Here is a 23259-nt window from a genome sequence, read left to right as displayed (position 1 = left end):
TTAAGAATGATGATAAATTTAGGATGAAAATGATGAACTGTTGGTAATGGATAAATGATTAGAGACACGAATTGTAACCAAAACATACTAACGCTTCATTGGTTTAGTGGATGCTTGGTAGGCGAGTGGTCTTGAATTCGAGTCCAAGCTCCTACGTTTTAGTATTTTTTTTTTCCTAATAACTATACAAGTTGGGCCGTGAACCAATACTAAATTCCAGATGGGCCAAGTCTTCTTCTATTATTGGGCTACGAAGTCAGTTGGGCCGTTATATTAGTTATGCCAATATCAAATTTCTGTTAGATGATATACAGATTAGAAACAAAGATGAAAAGGGATGATGAAAAGATTAAATGGGTTTTGAATTTAAAAGAAGAAAAAGGAAACAGCAAATTTCGGTTTAAGTATAATCGGTATCTGGTTATAATTAGAAAAGCAAGGATAGATGGATGGTGGAGTGTGTTGGGTTTAGGTGAGAGGTCCTGGGTTCGAGCCCGTGTTGAGACATTATTTTAAAAGCCTATTCTTTTGAGGTAGCATTTTATTATTATTATTATTATTATTATTATTATTATTATTATTATTATTATTATTATTATTATTATTATTATTATTATTATTATTATTATTATTACTCATTATTATCATTATTATTATTATGGTAATTAAGACTAATACGACACGAGTTATATATATCTATATTAAAATGATGTAATTAAATATATATAAACTTATTCGATTACAATTATGTGTATTAATAACTATAAAGGTATTAATCATTTTAAATATATATACAGATTAAAAATATATGTTATTATTATAAAAATAGTGTAACTAATAAATTTATATAGATATTGTTCAATTATAATTATGTATATTAATAAATATACAAATGATATAGGTTCGTGAATTCGAGGTCAATCCTGCATTGTTCAATATAGTTATATGTATTTTTACTACAAAATACATTAGGTGAGTTTCATTTGATTCCCTTTTACTCTTTACCTTTTTGGGACTGAGAATACATGCGCTGCTTTTATAAATGCTTTACGAAATAGACACAAGTAATCGAAACTACATTCTATGGTTGGATTATCTAATCGAATATGCCATTTTTATTAAGTCTGGTAATCTAAGAATTAGGGAACAGACACCCTAATTGACGCGAACTCTAAAGATAGATCTATCGGGCCCAACAAGCCCCATCCAAAGTACCGGATGCTTTAGTACTTCGAAATTTATATCATGTCCGAAGGAGGATCCCGGAATGATGGGGATATTCTTATATGCATATTGTGAATGTCGGTTACCAGGTGTTCAATCCATATGAATGATTTTTGTCTCTATGCATGGGACGTATGTTTATGAGAAATGAAAATATGACATCTTGTGGTCTATTAAAATTATGAAATGATTATTTATGATAAACTAATGAACTCACCAACCTTTTGGTTGACACTTGAAAGCATGTTTATTCTCAGGTACGACAGAAATCTTCCGCTGTGCATTTGCTCATTTTAGAGAAATTACTTGGAGTCATTCATGACATATTTCAAAAGACGTTGCATTCGAGTCGTTGCATTCTTCAAGATTTTATTAAGTCAATTATAGTTAGATATATTATGAAATGGTATACATGCCGTCAACTTTCGATGTAACGAAAGATTGTCTTTTCAAAAATGAATGCAATGTTTGTAAAATGTATCATATAGAGGTCAAATACCTCGCGATGTAAACAACTGTTGTGAATCGTTTATAATCGATATGGACTTCATCCGGATGGATTAGGACTGGTCTCTACAATACCTACCCGTTAAGTTCATACTTAGTAGCTAACATACAATTCAACTACTATAATTCTATATGAAAAACTGATTATAATAATATTTCACATTCAAACTTTTATACAATATTTTGCAAACTTACAATACCGCTATTTTACATATAGCATGAAATATAGCACATAAAAACTCTGATACAAAACAGTTGCGAAGACAATTCTAGTTAATACACAAGTCGTTCAACAAAGGTAATAAAGACACGTAATTCATACGTCCAGAAACAAGTCATGCATTCTGGTTTTACTAAGACTACTTCCCATCCTTGGTCTTGTGGAACATAACCGTTGTGACCGTTGACAAGACAGCATGTTGTAATGTCGTCAAAAGAACGGGGTTTCGTAATGTCCAACAGCCCCGTTATAATCTAAAAACCTTGTTTCTCACCCCAACTACTGAATCCGTCACTTGTGGGAAGGTTTTATTTAAAAGTTGCAATCCGATGTTCTTTTTCTCACTTTGGTAAGAAGCGAACATCACTAACCCGTAAGCATAACATGCTTCTTTATGTTGCATGTTAGAAGCTCTTTCTAATTCACGAAATCCTATGTTGGGATATGTTGAGTCAAAATAGGTTCTTAACCCGTAGCGTAAAATTGCATTTGAGTTCCCCGCATTTAACGCTTTAAAGAAAACACGGCGTAACTTACGGTCTCCCCAATGTGATATACCCCACCTATCAAAGGAAAGCCTTTTATAAACTAAGACATTTCTGGAAAGTCTTTCAAATGTTTGACAAGTTAATTTCGCCATAACTAATTGTGCTGATGAATTCTGACCGACTCTAGACAAGATTTCATCAATCATATCCTCTGGTAGGTCTTCTAAAATATTCGGTTGTCTACCCTTAACGTCCATTTTGTGTTTTTATACTGTAAAAATAGACGAGGGTTAGATTCATAAAAGATAATTAACAAATAATACAAGTAATTTTTACATAGAACATAAAAGTACAAGCACACTACAATACATATAATACACAACATGATTACAACCCTCTAATCTGAATCACGGGTTTCTTCTTCTTCGGACTTGGTTCGTTTTCCTAATTTTCTAGGAATATATGATGTTCCTCTAATACGAGCTGTCGTTTTCCACAATGGTTTAGAAAAACGTGGTGGTTTAGAGGTTCCCGGGTCATTGTTACATTTTAGGAAATACAGATGTTGCCGATACATATAAAGTTCATCGGGGTTGGGATCGGATTTCTCTATTTTTATACCTTTTCCCTTATTATTTTCTTTCGCTTTATTAAATTGGTTCGAGGTAATTTCTATAACATCATCGGAATCCTCATCGGGATCCGATTCATCGGAAAATTGATAATCTTCCCAATATTTTGCTTCCTCGGCGGAAACACCATTGACCATTATTAACTTTGGTCCGTTGGTTGAGGATTTTCTTTTATTTAATCGATTTACTATTGGTATCAATATTTCTTCCTCCGGAACCTCTTCTTTTTCCGGTTCCTCCTCTTCCGGTTCCTCTTCTTTCGGTTCCTCTTCGGGAATTTGTGAATCTTCCCAAAATATATTCGACTCTTCATTATTATTAGGTGAATCGATGGGATTTGTACTAGTAGTAGACCTCTATCACACAATATCAAACACATTATGAGGTTAATATATCACATAATATTTATATGTTAATAATATATAGTTTCCAACAAAAGTGTTAAGCAATCGTTTTTAAAGAAAACACGGTCGAAGTCCAGACTCACTAATGTATCCTAACAAACTCGATAAGACACACTAATGCAAATTTCTGGTTCTCTAAGACCAACGCTCGGATACCAACTGAAATGTCCCGTTCATATTGATTATAAACGTTCCATATTAATTGATTTCGTTGCGAGGTTTTGACCTCTATATGAGACGTTTTTCAAAGACTGCATTCGATTTTAGAACAAACCATAACCTTTAAAATATTATGACGATTATAAAATAATGATAATCTAAAATATAGCGTTTTTCACACGCCCATTACATAATGGTTTACAATAATATTACACATCAACATAAGTCTTCGAATACAGTTTTTAAACAATATTATACAAGCATGGACTCCAAATCTTGTCCTTAGTTTAGTATGCAACAGCGGAAGCTCTTAATAATCACCTGAGAATAAACATGCTTAAAACGTCAACAAAATTGTTGGTGAGTTATAGGTTTAACCTACATATTATCAAATCATAATAATAGACCACAAGATTTCATTTTTATAACACATCTCATATCAGGCATTTCGCAAACTGCATAGAGATAAAAATCATTCATATGTTAAACACCTGGTAACCGACCTTAACAAAATGCATATAGAATATCCCCATCATTCCGGGACTCTCATCGGATATGATAAATTGAAGTACTAAAGCATCCGTAACTCGGATGAGGCTTGTTGGGCCAAATAGATCTATCTTTAGGATTCGCGTCAATTAGGGGCCATTTCCCTAATTCTTAGGCTACCAAGCTAAAAAGGGACATATTCGGTTCGATAATCCAACATAGAAAGTATTTTCGATTATTTGTGTCTATTTTGTAAAACATTTATAAAATCGCATGTATTCTCATCCCAAAAAAATAATAGATTTTAAAAGTGGGACTAAAACTCACTTTCACAGATTTTTACTTCGTCGGGAAGTAAGACTTGGCCACTGGTCGATTCACGAACCTATAACAAATATGTACATATATATATATATCAAAGTATGTTCAAAATATATTTACAACATTTTTAATACGTTTTAATGTTTTAAGTTTATTAAGTCAGCTGTCCTCGTTAGTAACCTACAACTAGTTGTCCATAGTTAGATGTACAGAAATAAATCGATATATATTTTCTTGGATCAATCCACGACCCAGTGTATACACATCTTAGGCTAGATCACAACTCAAAGTATATATATTTTTGGAATCAACCTCAACCCTGTATAGCTAACTCCAACATTACTGCATATAGAGTGTCTATGGTTGTTCCAAATAATATATATACATGGGTCGATATGATATGTCAAAACATTTGCATACGTGTCTATGGTATCCCAAGATTACATAATATATTAGAATACATGTAATACAATATAAGTTAGCTAGGATATGATTAATATAGATTTGTTACCAATTTTCACGTAGCTACAACAAGAAAAATTATCCAATCTTGTTTTACCCATAACTTCTTCGTTTAAAATCCATTTTGAGTGTTTTAAGTTGCTATGGTGTCATATTGAACTTAAGTTTATGAATCTAAAAAGAAAAAGTATAAGTTTATAGTCGGAAATACAGGTTACAAGTCATTTTTGTAAAGGTAGTCATTTCAGTCGAAAGAACGACGTCTAGATGACCATTTTGGAAAATATACTTCTACTTTGAGTTTAACCATGATTTTTGGATATAGTTTCATGTTCATAAGAAAAATCATTTTCCCAGAAGAACAACTTTTAAATCAAATTTTATCATAGTTTTTAATTAACTAACCCAAAACAGCCCGCGGTGTTACTACGACGGCGTATATCCGATTTTACGGTGTTTTTCGTGTTTTCCGGTTTTAAATCATTAAGTTAGCATATCATATAGATATATAACATATGTTTAGTTGATTTTAAAAGTCAAGTTATAAGGATTAACTTTTGTTTGCGAACAAGTTTAGAATTAACTAAACTATGTTCTAGTGATTTCAAGTTTAAACCTTCGAATAAGGTAGTTTTATATATATGAATCGAATGATGTTATGAACATCATTACTACCTCAAGTTTAGTAGGTAAACCTACTAGAAGTGACAAGAAATTATATAGCTTCAAAGGATCTTGGATGACTTGAAAGTTCTTGAAGCAGAATCATGACACGAAAACAAGTTCAAGTAAGATTATCACTCGAATTAAGATAGTTATAGTTATAGGAATTGAATCAAAGTTTGTATATGAGTATTACCTTGATTTAGAATGATATCTTACTATAAACAACAAGGATTTCTTGAGGTTGGATGATCACTTTACAAGATTGGAAGTGAGCTAGTAAACTTGAAAGTATTCTTGATTTTATGAAACTAGAACTTGTAAAATTTATGAAGAACACTTAGAACTTGAAGATAGAACTTGAGAGAGATCACTTAGATGAATAAAATTGAAGAATGAAAGTGTTTGTAGGTGTTTTTGGTCGTTGGTATATGGATTAGATATAAAGGATGTGTAATTTTGTTTACATGTAAATAAGTCATGAATGATTACTAATATTTTTGTAATTTTATGAGATATTTCATGCTATTTGCCAAATGATGGTTCCCACATGTGTTAGGTGACGCACATGGGCTGATAAGAGCTGATCATTGGAGTATATATACCAATAGTACATACATCTAAAAGCTGTGTATTGTACGAGTACGAATACGGGTGCATACGAGTAGAATTGTTGATGAAACTGAACGAGGATGTAATTGTAAGCATTTTTGTTAAGTAGAAGTATTTTGATAAGTGTCTTGAAGTCTTCCAAAAGTGTATGAATACATATTAAAACACTACATGTATATACATTTTAACTGAGTCGTTAAGTCATCGTTAGTCGTTACATGTAAATGTTGTTTTGAAACCTTTAGGTTAACGATCTTGTTAAATGTTGTTAACCTATTGTTTATTATATCTAAAGAGATGTTAAATTATTATATTATCATGATATTATGATATATTAATATATCTTAGTATGATATATATACAGTTAAATGTTGTTACAACGATAATCGTTACATATATTTCTCGTTTCGAAATTCTTAAGTTAGTAGTCTTGTTTACATATGTAGTTCATTGTTAACACAGTTAATGATATACTTAATTATCATTTTATCATGTTAAACATAGTGTATCAATATCTTAATATGATTCATATGTATTTAGTAAGACGTTGTTATAACGATAATCGTTATATATATTGTTTCGAGTTTCTTAATTCAATAAACTCATTTTTATGTATATCACTCATTGTTAATATACTTAGTGAGATACTTACTTATCATAATCTCATGTTAACCATATATATATCCATATATATATCATCATGTAGTTTTTACAAATTTTTAACGTTCGTGAATCGCCGGTCAACTTGGGTGGTCAATTGTCTATATGAAGCACATTTCAAATAATCAAGTCTTAACAAGTTTGATTGCTTAACATGTTGAAAACATTTAATCATGTAAATATACCAATTTCATTTAATATATATAAATATGGAAAAGTTAGGGTCACTACAAAATGACCCTTAAAATAGAAAATGGATTTGTTGTCATACGGCTGGCAGGCCGTAAGCCGTATGGCTTGGAAAACCGTTTGTTGTGCTCAGATGCATGGCAGGCCGTTTCCCATGTGGAAAGCCGTATGGCAAGCCAGATGGCAGGTCGTATGGCTGCCCTGGTTTGATGTTTTTGCTGGATCGTAACTTGGTTTCCGGGGTCGTCACTTGTCTTTCACCGTTTTCGCTCTAGAATCTTAGTTTTAGCTCCGATTCTCTTGATTCTTTTTGCACCGGCCTCGTAATCACTTGATCTTCACTTTTAACCGGCAAAGCGAGTATTTTGGCGATAAAGCTTGGAACTTTATTGTTTTTGGGCCTCAATACCGGGATGAAAATGTGACTTTTTAGCCGATATCAACCACCAAAATCTAGTTCCCCTTTCACCCACCACCGTTAGAGGCCATCTCCCGCCACTCATCTACCATAATTTAGCCACCAAAGGTGACCACCACCAATAGGATGGTAAACAACCACGACATTCAACTCTTTTGTTTCGCTTAATTCTCTTACGTCATATTATGTTCAGAATCGATGATATCTAAGGAGCGGTTTAATTACATTCATAGAGTATTGACACAAACTCTTGAAAATGTTAGAAGTATGCCTGTTCTGATGAAGTTACTACTCTAGATTTGGCACCATGAAAAATGAAGATCTTGACATGGATTGAATCTTTTGGATGTTAGGTTCTTTGTTGGGTTGAAAGGAAATTGAACTAGTATACTTTCAAAAGGATCCATCTTATAGATGATTTTGAAGTTGGTTCGGCACTAAATTGTCGCTATGACGTCACTGGAATATCACAAAAATAAACAACCATTTGTAGGCTAATAGTATTTCAATGATGTCACTAGTCTGTTTATTAGATACGAGAGTGGACCAATTATCTTACCGCCAAAATAAGGAGGAACGGAGGTAAAACTGCAATTTTCACCCTTCCTGATATTATTATTAACAGCAATAATAATATAAATGCAAAACAAATTTTCTTTTTTAAATCAACGTCTGCGGGGTGAGGTTGACATAAACTTTGAGGACAAATGGAGGGACAAATGATGGGCAGTGTGAAAAACGATGACAATTTGAACCACATCATTTGTCCCAACATTTCTGTCTAGTGTCTACCTATCTGCTCTAAAATAACTCCCAACAAAAGGGTGTTAACTTTGTTCGGGCTACGGGAGTTTTCAAGATCATAATCTATCATGCAAATCAAACCATATATAACTCAAGTTATGCAATTAACAGATAAGATCGAATAAGTAAGCAAGAAATTGAATTAACAGATAATATCGAATAAGTCGTCAAAAGAAATCCAGTTAATTGAAAATTTGGATGATTGATGATTCAGTTTGTAAATTTTGATTGACTTAAATAGTTAGTTCGGTTATAGTTCGATCATGGTTATATATGTAAAGAGTAATCAAAATAACCAAATCAAATCAAACTAATGCACATATTGCTATCAACATAATGGATCCCAAGAAAGTAGTTCAAAGGTCCCAAATCAGTCATAGCAAATTCCTTATGTAAAGAAGATATAATCCGCTGAAGTAAACCTGTAGAGGAAGCAGTCAACACAATATCATCAACATATAGAACCAAGTATGCTGTATCAGATCCTTGACGAAAAATAAAAAGTGATGTATCACAGCGGCTTTGATGAAAACCAATTCGATGTGCATATCCGGCAAAGCGTTGAAACCAAGCACGAGGGGCCTGCTTGAGGCCATATAGAGATTTCTGCAATAAACATACATGATATGGGTATCTGGTATCACGAAACCTGTGAGGCTGATGCGTATAGACAGTCTCAGAAATCTGTCCATGTAGAAAAGCGTTCTTAACATCTAGCTGGTGAACAGGCCATTGTCTAGAAACCGCTAAACTAAGAACCGTACGTATAGATGATGGTTTAACAACCGGACTAAAAGTCTCATCACAATCAATGCCAACCTGCTGGCTTCGACCGTTAGCAACGAGTCGAGCCTTATACCTGCTCAAATTACCGTCTGCATTATGCTTGTGCTTAAATAGCCACATGGAGCGAACGATGTTCGTGTCCGATGGGCGAGGCACAAGTTTCCAAGTACAGTTGTTAATTAAAGCATTATATTCATCAGTCATAGCTTGTTTCCAGTTAGGGTCGTTAAGAGCTTCAGAGTAAGTACGGGGAATGGGAGATATGGTGGTTGTGCGAAGGTTGAGACGTTGAACCGGCTTGGTGGTACCAAGGCGGGTTCGAGTGATCATGGGGTGAGTGGAGAAAGAAGTAGAGGAAGATGTAGCCTCAGTAGGAGGAGGCTGTGGCTCTGGAAAATTACGAGGTGGAGGTGTAGGGTCGGTAGCCTCAGTATGAGGGGGATGTGGCTCTGTAATAATAGGAGGTGGAAGTGTGGTGTCGGTAGCCTCAGTAGGAGGAGGCTATGTCTCCGGTGGTATATGGAATGTCCGGGAAAAGAGATTTGGAGGAGGGTCCAAAAAGTCATAAGATGGTGGTTGAGTGGGTGTCATGGAACCGAATGGGAAGCAGGTCTCATCGAAGGTGACATGTCGAGAGAGGATGATTTTGTTGGTGGTAAGATCTAGACAGCGGTAACCCCGATGATTGGAGGGGTACCCAAGAAAAATGTATGGAGTGGAGCGAGGATCAAGTTTGTGTGTGGTGGGAAGGTGAGGGTAGCAGAGGCATCCGAAGACTCGAAGAGTAGTGTAGTTAGGTTTTTGTTTGTAGAGACGAAAGTGCGGGATATCATGATTGATAGCAGAAGAGGGAAGAATGTTAAGTAGGTAAGCTGCCATGTGGAGAGCTTTCGCCCAGTAAGTTGGCGGGAGATGAGCTTGAAAGAGAAGAGTGCGAATTAGATTGCTAATGGTGCGGAGCATGCGTTCAGACTTTTCATTTTGCTGAGAGGTGTGAGGGCAGGAGAACCGGAATTGAATACCATTAGTTTGAAGAAGTTGATGAAAAGCAGTGTTACCGAATTCACCCCCATTATCACATTGAAAAGCTTTGATTTCTTTGTTAAATTGAGTGCGAACAAATGTACGAAATTTTATGAATGTAGTAAATGCGTCAGATTTATTGCGTAACGGAAAAACCCATACATAATGCGAAAAGTGATCCAGAAATATAATATAATATTTTAAACCACTAAGACTAGGAACAGGAGATGTCCATAAATCTGAATGAATAATATCAAAAGTATCATTAACATTAGAACTTGAAACAGAAAAAGGGAGTCGCACGTGTTTGCCAAGCTGACAGGCATGGCAAAGAACAGGGGACGACGTTTTATTACAAATAATATCTTTATTAGAAATGAGTCTTCGAAAAACATCATGCCCGGGATGCCCGAGACGCTGATGCCATGTTACCGGACTGGTGAGAAAAGCCTGCTGAGAAGAGTAAGAGGTGGGTGATGTAAGTGGGTAGAGATCCCCGGTGCTATCACATCGGAGAAGCAAGTGACGCGTAAGATAATCTTTTACATAAAACCCAAAAGGATCAAATTCAGCAGAGACTAAATTATCACGAGTAAATTGACGAACAGATATGAGGTTTTTAACGATGTTAGGGATTACAAGTACATTATTTAAATGTAACGGACGGTGAACATTGGGTAACAAGCTATGGTCGGTGTTAGTGACAGGAATGGTGTTCCCGTTACCAACGGCTACTGATGAATATTTGCAATTATTAAAAACGGTACTAAGATTATTAATACAGGAGGTAAGATGTGAAGACGCACCCGTATCCATGTGCCACCCGGCAGTACCGTAATCCTGAAGAGTCATTGCACTGAATGCATTAGGAGGAATAATCTTCTGAGTTTTGTAAAAATGTTGGGCCTGCTGTTGGGCCTGCTGTTGAGCCTGCTGTTGGGCCTGCTGATGGGCTTGTTGTTGGACAGTTGATTGAATTCCTTGGACATAATCGCTGGCCAATTTATTTTGAGCTAAAATTTGGGCTTGACAATTAATAATATTTATCAATTCGGCATATGTTGACGACGTAGCGTTTTGACTTTGTATTCGGCAAATGTTGTCATCAGCCATGGTAACAATTGAAAAAAAAAAAAAAAAAAAAGAGAAAAAGGATATTAAAGCACAAGTGAGGTAGGTTGTTGTGTGCCACCCATTTACCACATGATGATTTGATTTTTTTTTCTCGATATAAATAGATAAATAGATCCAATCTGTTGAGTGCTTGAACAATTCCAAACTCAAAGCCAATCACATTTACCTCGATAACCGTTCATTATATATTTAGGAGAAAGAAAAACCAAATAATATCCCACTGAGTAGAAAAAAAATATATCCTATTGAGTAGATGAACAATTGACACCGTAGACGAAGTATGTATCCCGATAATCAATTAATTTATTAATTGATTTCAACAACTAGTATTATTTTAATAAGAGGGGTATACACCTTTTTGAAGCCACCAAATATGAGTGTAAGCAACAAAATCAACCATGTGTATATTGCAAAGGAATTAAATAGATAGTGGAATAGAAATATGAGGTGCAAGAGACATGCGGCGGTGATGATTTTGATAATGGATAATGAAGAAAAGAAAGCAGCAGGTGTGGTATTATTGATTGAATCGCCGGCAAAAAAGAAGAAGAAGAAGAATAACCTAAATAATTAGGCTCGATAGGCTCGATACCATGTTAAGTAATGTAATTGATGGATATATTATTTGTGCATCGATCAGTACAAGAAGGAGGCCATATATATAGCCAAATACCCTAACAAAGTCTAATGGGCTAAGCCCAACAAGCATAATATTATAATAATATAGTCTAACAGTATAAAGAAGTTGACCTTCACTTTTTCATGACACGTTATCAAAAGCTACAATCGTTCTTTGCAAATTAACGAAACCCTAAGAGGTATTTATATCATATTAGATCCGTTATTATTATTCGATTATGTTAAGTTATAATTGTTATGACTTTATATTCTAGAGTCTTGACAAATAGAAGCCAAACTATAGGGCGCTTTTAAACTCTATTCGATTATGTGACGGTTTACGCGTTAGACCCTCATTCGATTGGGCGCTTTTAATCCAAGTTAGCATAGACCAAAACAATAATACTTAAAAAGAAATCTGATTTTGCTAGTTTAGTGAGTGTTTTGTAATTCTCTGATTTTCATAAGGAGGTAAATTAAAACTGCTAGCGGATATATATAAGAAGCATATCGACCAATTTAATATCATTCCCAAATTCTCCTCTATGGTTTATATTCTGGAACGGCCCTTCAATTAATTTATTCGCAATTCAAAACAATGGAAAATGAGGTATCGTTTTCTTCTAATTTTATTTTTTCTTATGCTATCTAATCAATAGATATTTTTTTATCTAAACGAACTTTGTTTGGTTGGTTGATATTATAGGAGACTTTGATGATCTGCATCGACAATTCGGGGTATATGAAGTATTTTGATACTTACAGATTTGAGCTTCAAATTCAGTGTATTCGATTGTATTGCCAACTTAAACTTAAGGTCTTTTTTTTATGGATATATAATTATTATTATTATTATTATTTTTTTTGGAAGCCAAAGGTAATTTTATTGATAACTAAAGAAAATACATGGGATGCAAAGAGGAAGATGCAACCCAAGATCAGAAACAATGATAAGCATACATCGAAATTCCTTATCCTATGCTAAACACTATTAAGACCCGATGAAGCTTTGAGTATCAACCGTGGTCGTCGTATACACTCGGGTTAATGAGCCATTGGTTCCAATCCATTTTTGGCTTTTTCGCACGGCAGTTAATCCATTGGAAACTTCGTACTTGGATTTCGTTAACCACCATATCCATTGGGATGAAGAGACCAGGACCATGTATCTCTCTCGATTTGCGAGAATGAAAATGAGAGCAATGCACCATTTAGCCGAGATAATTCGTCTTCGGTTCTACCCGAAGGCTGTCTTGGCCAGTTCCATGAGAAAGATTTAGAGACACCATTTTGTTGTATGCGATCCGGTATCAAGGCATGTTTGTTTCCTTCCAACCTGTATAAACGTTCAAATTTCTCGCAAAAGAACGTATCGCCCGTCAAGCTAACAGATTTAATAAAAGTATTAGCAAAGTTAAAGTCCAACTTTCTTAGTTCCTTGCTGATTTGTTGAATTGAATTCCATGATGAACCATTTTGAAAAACAAAAGCATCATTTCTTAAACCCAAACCTCCTTCCTGCCCATAAATACTTTTAATGACACGAACCCAAAGAGAATCGTTTTCGGTATAAAAACGCCACCACCATTTTCCTAGCAACGCAAGATTTTTTTGATTTTAAAGAACCGATGTTTAAGCCACCCTTCTCGTAAGGAGAAAGGATGGTATCCCACCCCACCCAAGACATTTTATGATTTTCACCGGACCCGCCCCAAAAAAATTTACGCCAAAAACCTTCAAGCGAGTCGAAGACACCTGATGGAGCACGGAATAGGGAGAAAGTGTACATGAACGAAGATAATTGACCTTTACACCCAACAATTTCTCGAAACATTTCAATAGTTTCATGAGATTCCTAGCATTCTTTTTACTCCAATCTCCGGAGAAAATGGTGTCGTCGGCATATTGAAGATGTGATACCGAAACATGATTGGCTCCAATATCTACTCCTTTGAATAAATTTTCATCAATTGCTCACTTTGTTAGTCGACTAAGACCTTATAAGGCAAGTATGAAAAGATAGGGGATAGGGGATCCCCTGCCTTATGCCTCCTTTCATTGAGAATTCCATGGTCGGGGAGCCGTTAACTAATATTGGAATAGTAGCGGATTTAAGGCAAGCTTCAATCCAGGACCGCCATTTCCACCCAAAATCCATTAATAATAATAATAATTAATTAATTGAAGGACAAAGATAATCGTTCAATTAAAAGATTGACCTTATATATTATATTTTGTTTTAAGTTCAAATCTATCGAATCTGAAACGTATATTGGTATCTGACTTGTGTTAACCCCCCCCCCCCCCCCCCCACCCCCCCCCCCAACACACACACACACACACACAAAAGAGAGCCCTAGTTAATTCATTGGGGTCCAATATCTAGTTTATCATCAGGTTATCCAGCCATTTTTCTTTGTTATTTATATTCATTTTATCTATTCACCAATAGTTGGAATTGTATTTCTTACAGTCCTATCCGAAGATTGCTATAGGCATACTGACAATGGGTTCTCATCAATGTGAAGTTTTCCTTCGGCCTACTAGCGATATTCAGGAAATCCTGGATACGCTTCGGTGTTAGCTTCCTACTCTTGATTTTTTATTTTTATTTTTATTTTTTTTTGTTAGAATTTTTGCATCATTTTCTAATCAATTTCACCTTTGTTGCCCAGATGATTTTCACTTAGGTGGTGGCTTAAACTTACAAGAAGCGATACTGAAATCTATGTTGTGTTTTCCGTTGGATGAAGAAAGTAGAAGTAAGCGGAAAAGGTTATATCTGTTTTTTGGAGGCTGGTATGTATATATATATATATATATATATATATATATATATATATATATATATATATATATATATATATATATATATATATATATATATATATATATATATATGTTTATGCTTAAATGTTTCACCCTAGCTACTACTTTTATCTTGTACACTAACTAGTATATATTATGTTATATGTTTGCTCTTGCCTGCCAGTTGCATAGATATGAATGTTAAAAAAATGAAGGAAATTGGAAAGTATGTAAAAGATTGTGGTATAGCTGTTGATGTTTTCAACTTCTTGCTAGAGGGAAAACAGTTTGAAAATTCGAAGCCGGCGTTTGGTGCATTTGTTGCTGCTGCTGTTAACGATAAAAACAACAACGAGCACATTATACATTTTCCAGCTGGGTCTAGTGCAAGTCTTGATGACATCATAGCTAGGTCTGAATCAAATATATGTTTTACTTATATATAACACACACACACACACACGTACGTGCCATGTGTTATGAATACTAGTTATTTTGTGAACGTGTACTGTCAGGTTTCCACATATCTTCTCTGGTGCTTCATCGGAACAATTGATGATAGCAAGGAATCTTATAATCAAGGGAAATAATGAAACTGATACTGATGATGATGTGGATGATGAATGGGTATCTCAATGTCTTGCACAAGAATGGGTGCCACTAGACAAGGTACACCAATGTGTGTTTATGTTTTTAAATCAACTTAGTATTAGTTACTATTAGTATTAGTATTGGTATGCTACATCGACCTACTGTGACTTTCATGGTACACCTATTAATTAAACCTGTGAGTCACAGGCTGTGACTGACTAATTAATATGGTTGCTGAGAAGTTATTAGACATGGATAATTACATTATGCCATACATACTTCTAAGGTCAGCTAAAATATATGCAACTTAGATTTATATATTATAGGTATGTCTGAGGCAAATATATTGTGTACATACAACAAGAAATTTAACTACACGCTAAAAACTACAGTATATTGTGATCATATCTTAACCAAATATAGATAAATTATTAGATGCACAGTAAACAAAATAATTATAGATAATTTGATAAATCATGTACATACATTTTATGTAATATATTGATAATTTGATAATTTGATAAATCATATATTGTGTGCTATAATCTGCTATCTGTAAATGTTATAATCTGTTGGTAAAAATGTGAAATATAGACTTATTTATGTAATATGTAATTAGTAGTCGAAATGAGTGCATGAAGTATATATTGCTTCAAAGTTGGTGTTTATTGTATTTTGCAAATTGTCTCGACATTGGAGACCCTATAGTAATATATACATATATACATAAACATATTACATGTTACATATTACATATACGTATAATAAAGTCTGCCTAATTAAATTATTTATGGGTTGACTCCGTTGTTACATACATAGAAACATAAAAATAATAATATGTAAATCTCATTTTAAACAAAACAGATAAGTATTCTTCCATAAAACATTCATCCTTATGTGCATATATATATATATATATATATATATATATATATATATATATATATATATATATATATATATATATATATATATATATATATATATATATATATATAAAAGGTCAATCTTTCTAGTTTGTAGTTCAATATTACTTTTATATTTCATGTATGTGTTAAATCTAAGACTTTGATGTAACTTTGGTTCATCAAAAAACTTGCAACACTTAATTGAGTTGTGCTACTTATCTTAGACTTACACTTGGGTTATGATGGTCAAAACTTGGTAAAGATGATGTAAACACATCAACGAGTTGTACACTTGAAGCTATATGCATCAAGGATGAGAACCGTGATAAGCATCGAACCCAAGAACCCACCGGAACCTACTGTTTTACTGTTTCTGTGTCTGACCCGTACGACCTGGGCTACTGTAAAGATGATTTTCAGATAGCTCTGTTCGATTAGATAACTTTTCATTTAGGACTCGTCTTAATCCGTGTTACGGTTTAGGATTTATGGCCCTCCGATCGTCACTATGTCTTTTAACGTTGTGCTGAAAATTCTGACCTACTCGCACTTAGACCGTCGCCACGGTCAAACGAAGACGAGTTTGCTTCTGGGATTTTTACCAAAACTAAAGGACTCATATACGGAGCCATAGCCACTGGTCTTACCGTATTTCAGTAGGTATAGAGGCCGTGGTGACTGACCGAACTCAGCCTTTGTTTTAAACTCTTTTCATGAACGAAACTTACTTTACACCTTTTGTTTGATGATGAATGATGATGACCCTTAAGACCTTATTTACGTACATTTAAACCTATTGGGACGATTTACTGACTTAGTACTATTTGACTTAGGTTGAGGACTTTCCGGACCTACGTACTTGCTTATTTCCCGACTCGACTTTACCGCTACTTTATCATTGTGAGTTATAGCATTCCCTTTTTACTTTAACTATTTTGGGAACTGAGAATACATGCGCATTTTACGTTTTACATACTAGGCACGAGTACTTAAACTTATATATGTGTGGGTTATACAACGGCATAAACATTCCCTTTAGCTCGGTAACGTTTAGTCATTGGTTTTTGAACCGGTGAACGCGAATCTTAGATATGAATCCATAGGGTTTGACATCCCCACTCGGGCTAGTCGCGCTAGTATTTAACGAGTGTTTAATACTTCGTAAACATACGCACTTGCCAAGTGTACTTTCAGGGGGTATAAACATTAAGTTAGTTACCAAGTGCCCACGGTTAACATATATTTTATCATACTGTTTTGAAGCGCTCTTTGTAGCACTGAAATCTCGTGGCCTACCTTACATACTGTTATACTTAAACTATAGCTCACCAACCTTTGTGTTGACGTTTTTAAACATGTTTTTCTCAGGTGCTTAAGGTTGCTTCCGCTGTGTACTAGTCTTGCCGTAGACACCTGCTGCTCTAGTGTTATCACCGCATGAACTGTTTATCCTGCATTCATAACTTTAATACTTTTGAACTATGATTTGTAACGACCTAAGGGTCACGTACTATTATCTTTGCTTCCGTTCATAGAAGCATACTTTAGTTGTAAAACACTTGACGTTCATTATGACGTCACCTTTTATCATGAATGCAAACATATTTTGAAATAGCATATAGTGTTTGACCTTGTAATGATCCTGTTGTTGATGATTCGTACACGATGGTTTTGTACGGGGCATCATATCAGATTTATGTTCAGAATCGATGATATCTAAGGACCGGTTTAATTATGTCCATAGAGAACTGACACAAATTCTTGAAACTGTTAGAAGGATGCCTGTTTTTGATGAAGTTACTACTATAGATTTGGCACCTAACAATGTTACGCATGGTGAAAGTGTAAAAGGACTGGGAATGGAACAACGTGCTGTTTAATCCATGTTGGCTGCTGAATTGTATGTGTAATCTGTTAAATTATATCTGCATTTTGACTGGAATTTGGCGGATCATGGTACCATGAAAAATCAAGATCTTTGACATGATTGAATCTTTTGGATGCTAGTTCTTTGTTGGCCCGAACGGAAATTGAACTGGTATACTTTCAAATAGATCCATCTAATAGATGATTTGGAAGTTGGTTCGGCGCTAAATCGTTGCTGTGACGTCACTTGAATATTACAGAACGATTATTAACAAAATAGAATACATATTGTAGGCTAATCAAATTCCATTATTAAGGATTGTTTACACTGTAATTAGTAATTACCAAACTTGAAAGGACCCGTCCTAATCCATCCGGACGAAGTCCATATTGATTACAAACGATTCACAATAGTAGATTACATCGCGAGGTACTTGACCTCTATATGATACCTTTTACAAACATTGCATTCGTTTTTAAAAGACAAACTTTCATTTACATCGACAGTTAACAGCATGCATACCATTTTATAATATATCCATCTATAATTGACTTAATAATAATCTTGATGAACTCAACGACTCGAATGCAACGTCTTTTGAAATATGTAATGAATGACTCCGAGTAATATCTCTAAAATGAGCAAATGCACAGCGGAAGATTTCTTTCATACCTGAGAATAAACATGCTTTAAAGTGTCAACCAAAAGGTTGGTGAGTTCATTAGTTTAACATAAATAATCATTTCCATCCTTTTAATAGACCACAAGATTTCATATTTCCATTTCTCATAATCATACGTCCCATGCATAGAGACAACAATATCATTCATATGGATTGAACACCTGGTAACCGACATTCACAATATGTATATCAGAATATCCCCATCATTCCGGGATCCTCCTTCGGACATGATATAAATTTCGAAGTACTAAAGCATCTGGTACTTTGGATGGGGCTTGTTGGGCCCGATAGATCTATCTTTAGAGTTCGCGTCAATTAGGGTGTCTGTTCCCTAATTCTTAGATTACCAGACTTAATAAAAGGGGCATATTCGATTTCGAAAATTCAACCATAGAGTGTAGTTTCGATTACTTGTGTCTATTTCATAAAACAGTTATAAAAACATCGCATGTATTCTCAGTCCCAAAAATATATATTGCAAAAGTATTTAAAAGGGGATTAATGAAACTTACGCATATAAATATTGTAAAACAGTTATTAAAACAGTGCATGTATTCTCAACCCAAAAATGTAATGAGTAAAAGGGAGCAAATGAAACTCAAGCATATAAATATTGTAAAACGGTTATTAAAACAGTGCATGTATTCTCAGCCCAAAAATGTAATGAGTAAAAGGGAGCAAATGAAACTCACCTAATTTATTTTGTAGTAAAAATACATATGACTATATTGAACAACTGAACAATGTAGGGTTGGCCTCGGATACACGAACCTATATCATTTGTATATTCATTAATACATATAATCGTAATCGAATGAATATATATATGACTTTATTAGTTACACCATTTTTATATTAATAACATATATTTTTACTTTGTATATACATTCAAAATGATTAATATTTTATAGTTATATTTATATATATGTATATCTGTTTTAGTGTTATATTAAAAATACCTGAATTGTTATATATGAATAATTTGTTAATATAGTTAACATATTCTTATAATAATATTTTTAAAACTTTTATTTTTATCCTTATAATACTTTTAATAATAATGATATTGATATTACTAATAATCATAATACTTTTTGTTTTAATGATAACTTTAAATAAATTGTTCGTAATGATAATAAGTTTTAGTAATAATAATAGATAATGATAATCTTAAATATAATGATAATATTAAGATAGTACTTATAACAATAATAATAATAATAATAATGATATTACAAATTTTAAATATGTTAATAATACTTCATAGAAATGATACTAATACTAATATTAATGGAAAACGATAATTTTATTATTTTCCCTAATAATACTAACTAGTTGTGGAGCCCTCGCTTCGCGCCGGGGGCTCCGTTTTGAATGCGAGTTAAAAAAAAGTCTTGATCTATTTTGTAAAAAAGAATTTTTTTCGACATAACATTGAAGGGTTGTTCCTTTTGTGAAAGTTGCTTCTTTTAGCGTTCGGGTTTTATTTTAAAAAAAAAAAAAGTTAGTAAAGTGGGGGTTCGATTTGTATTTTAATAAAAGTTAGTGGGTTAAGTTTGTGAAATTTGAAAAAACTTTACGTATAAAGTGGGGGTTCGATTTGTATTTTAATAAAAGTTAGGGGTTAAGTTTGTGAAAATTGAATATTAGTAAAAAAAAAAAAAATTAGTAAAGTGGGGGTTCGATTTGTATTTTAATAAAAGTTAGTGGGTTAAGTTTGTGAAATTTGAAAAAACTTTACGTATAAAGTGGGGGTTCGATTTGTATTTTAATAAAAGTTATGGGTTAAGTTTGTGAAAATTGAATATTAGTAAAAAAAAAAGTTAGTAAAGTGGGGGTTCGATTTGTATTTTAATAAAAGTTAGGGGGTTAAGCTTGTGAAATTTGGGGAAAAAAATATACGTATAAAGTGGGGGTTCGATTTGTATTTTAATAAAAGTTAAGGGGTTAAGTTTGCGAAAAATGGGGAAATGAATAGTACTATTCATTTCCACTTTACTTTTTAGATATAGGTATATAATAATATTAGTTATTATCATAATAATAATAATAAATGATAATGGTTATACTAATACTTATATTTGTAATAATAATGATAATTATAATAATGGTGATCTTAATAATAACAATACTAATAATAGTAACAATAATAATAATAATACTAATAGCAATAATAATTTATAATAACAATAATGATCATAATAATAAATATAATAAGTAAAGACTACCTTTAATTGTTTTCTCAAAAAAAATGCCCATGACCGGGATTGAACCCGAAACCTCATGCTTAACACAAAACACACAACACCACTTAGCTATTCACAAGTTTCTCTGATTTACACCCCAAGATTTAATATATAACCCATATGTTTTCCGTTCCATCTACAGCCCACAGGTTAATACGGCCCAACTGGAAATGTTTCGGCCCAATTGATCTCCTCGGCCCAACAAAAAAAATTAATCCTCGACAGCCCTTTTAAAAATCAAACAAGTCCAAGGGTTTAACTAAATCATGGCTCCTGAATAGAATATGCGATGGCTGTACACTTTTACAAAAGTCTCGACATTTATAATGATATATTTATCTAATAAGGCTTGTGGGGTTTGGTAAAAGAATAAAGAGAAATTAGTGGAGCAGTTATCATATATTATTATCATTGCCTCATCTTTTTCATGTATATAAAATAGAAACAGCGGCCATAGCAATCAACCATACTGATAGTTGCTTGGTGTTGTCTTTGAGTACGAAAACAAAGAAGAATCACCATATTAAATTCGTTTTACAACAGAAACACCGGAAAGAATCTGATGGCGGTTTGTATGGTGCTTTTCAAATAAGAAAGAAGAGAAAAAAAAAGAGTGAGGATAGAGAGATGGTGTTAGTTGTGCTTCTTTGGTAGCTCAATAGTTGTGGTTGCAAATCGAAACAACTAAGAAGTATTTTCAGGTTTGTTTGAGCTGTCTTACGGTAGTTGAAGATATGTAGGTGATGGAGTATGGTGGCCGAGGTGGTGGAATATGGTGGTGATATAAATCGATCAAGGTGGTGTTTTAAATGGTTTTAATAGTTGTAGGTTAGGATGGATGTGATGATGCACGATTCATGGTGCCAAGGTGGTTTTTGGGTGTTGTTAATCGAAGGCACGAAACAGAAACGAAACATAAGTGGGTTTGGTCTTGGTCTAGTGCAGCAACAACAATTATACGAAAAATGTAATCTGTGGTTCGTGTTGGTGGGTACAACTAAGAGTGGGTTTGTTCTTGAAGGATGTAAACAATTGATAATTGTGGATGTTGAATATGAAGGTGGTGACTTGGTGGTAGTGGTTCGATGATAACAGTGAATCAAGTAGCAGCATGTGGGTTTAAAGTGGTGATTAGTTTTCTGGTCAAGAAAGCAAAACAAGTTTAAATGTTGTCGTGCAATTAGAGTGGTAAGGTAGCAGTTGTAGGGTCTAAACGATGGTTGTTTTTAGTCGTGGTTTTCAAGAGATAAAAGGGGTTATTTGTTTGATGCATATGATTAAAGTTATGGTGCAAGGAGATTGAACCAGAAAGGAAATAGTGATCGATAGTGTAGGTTCTTAGTTTATGTGATAATGTCGAGCAAGAGCAAGAAGTAGAAGCTGGATGGTTAGTAGTAGTAGTACACAAGTGAAGTGTTTGAGGAATGAAGATGTGTTTCATATGAATATGTATTTGTTTAAAAAAAATATCAAGTTGTATATTATGATAAAGTAACAAACATATACCATAATACTAGTGATGATTGGTATTATAAAGAAAGAATGAAAACGTAAATGGGTGATTAGACAGGAAACGGATTAGTACCAATCAAGGAGTAAAACAAAATTTGAGTGGGGATTGATTGGAATAAGAAGAAAGTGGTTCTCAGTTTGTTGGAATGAAAGTTGATCGAGTAATGTGTAGATAGATAAATATGGTTAATCTATACAAAATATCTCATAATTTGACAGCGAAAGGAACCAAGAGATATTCGATAGAACAACGAAGTAATAACAAAAATATTAAAGTTGATATCGACCTTGAACAGAATTTGCTTGCATCGATTTGAGATAATAAACTATTAGTATATTTCAATAAAGTTTGATTGTGATACTAAATTTAATTCGCGTAATTTTTGGTCTTCATGAATTTATATGTAATTAATATTAGTTTTTAATAAATATAATAATACTAATAATGATACATAAATCCATATACCTATATACATATATATTCTATATGTTAACAAGGAAAACAGAAATATATATTAGAAATATATATTATATATAATAAGTTAAAGTAATATATAATATAATAATGATAACAATAATATTTCTAATATTAACACTACTTATAATAATATTAATATTATTAATAATAATAATAATAATAATACTTATATATATATATATATATATATATATTCACATATTTATTTACACACAATTGTTCGTGAATCGCCGAGAACAGTCAAAGGGTAATTGGTTACATGAACACAATTCGAAGTTTTTAAGATTTCAGCATTATAGACTTTGCTTATCGTGTCGAAACCATATAAAGATTAAAGTTTAAATTTGATCGGAA

This window comes from Rutidosis leptorrhynchoides, chromosome 6 (assembly GCF_046630445.1).
Source record: "Rutidosis leptorrhynchoides isolate AG116_Rl617_1_P2 chromosome 6, CSIRO_AGI_Rlap_v1, whole genome shotgun sequence".
NCBI lineage: Eukaryota > Viridiplantae > Streptophyta > Magnoliopsida > Asterales > Asteraceae > Rutidosis > Rutidosis leptorrhynchoides.
This window is presented reverse-complemented; position numbering follows the sequence as displayed.